Source organism: Galeopterus variegatus, unplaced genomic scaffold (assembly GCF_000696425.1).
Source record: "Galeopterus variegatus unplaced genomic scaffold, G_variegatus-3.0.2 Scaffold8742, whole genome shotgun sequence".
NCBI classification, from domain to species: domain Eukaryota; kingdom Metazoa; phylum Chordata; class Mammalia; order Dermoptera; family Cynocephalidae; genus Galeopterus; species Galeopterus variegatus.
Window position 1 is genome coordinate 43,447 of NW_007734853.1, and position 1,238 is coordinate 44,684.

A 1,238-nucleotide genomic window follows, 5' to 3' on the forward strand; every position below is an offset into this window, starting at 1 on the left:
GGAGAGAGGGAAGAGGTCAAGGAGTAATTGGGTAAGGGACACAAATGTAATTATGATTTGTAATGATGAACATGCTAATAATATTGATTTGATTGTCATATACTGTACACAAATACTGATAATCAATTCTGTGCCCCATAAATATGGATAAATAAAACTATAAAAAATGAGAAAATAAAGCACTACCATTTCTATATTTTAGGATTATAATTCTACTAAATTTTCTATTTCTTGCTGGCCTGATTATGGTAATTGCAGTGGATTGAATGTCCCTCCAGACTCATTGAAGCTTAGTCTCCTGTAAGTGTGATGAACAAATCAGGGTAACTAATATAATTCATCATCACAAAATTAATCATTTCTTTGTTATGAGAGCATTTGAGCTCTTCTCGCCAATTGAGAGCATACTATAAATTATTGTTAACTATGGATGCCTAGCACTACTGTAGACCTCTAGAACTTATTTGTCCTATCTAGCTGTGGTTTTGTATACCTTAACCAATATCTCACTGTCCTCCCTCTCAGCCCCTAGTAACCACAGCGCTACTCTCTACTTCTATAAGCCCAATTTCTTTTTTCCTTAACTCCCACATATGAGTGAGAACATGCATTTCTCTTTCTGTGAGTGACTTATTTTACTTAACAGAACATCTTCCAGGTTCATCTGCATTTCTGACAGGATTTATTTTTTTTTCTTATGGCTGAGTATTACTCCATTGGGTGTATATACCACTTTTTCATTCATTCATCTGTCAGTGGACACCTAGTTCGATTCCATATCTTGGCTATTGTGAATAGTGCTGCAATAAACATGCGGGGGCAGATATCTCTTCAGTATGCTAATTTCCTTCCCTTTGGATAAATAGCCAGCAGTGTGATTGCTGGATCATATGGTAGTTCTTTTTTTAGTTTTTCTGAGGGATCTCCATAGTGTTTTCCATAGTGGCTGTGCTAATTTACATTTTGACGAACAGTTTATAAAAGTTCCCTTTTCTTTGCATCCAAACCAGCATTTGGTATTTTTTGTCTTTTTGATACTAGCCATTCTAAGTGTGGTGAGATGATGTATCATCGTGATTTTTATTTGCATTTCCCTGATGGTTAGTGAGATTGAGCATTTTTTCATATACCTTTTGGCCATTTATATGTTTTCATTTGAGAAATGTATATTCAGCTCATATTTTGCCCATTTTTTAATCTGGTTATTTTTTTGCTGTTAAGTTCCTTGTATATTCTGT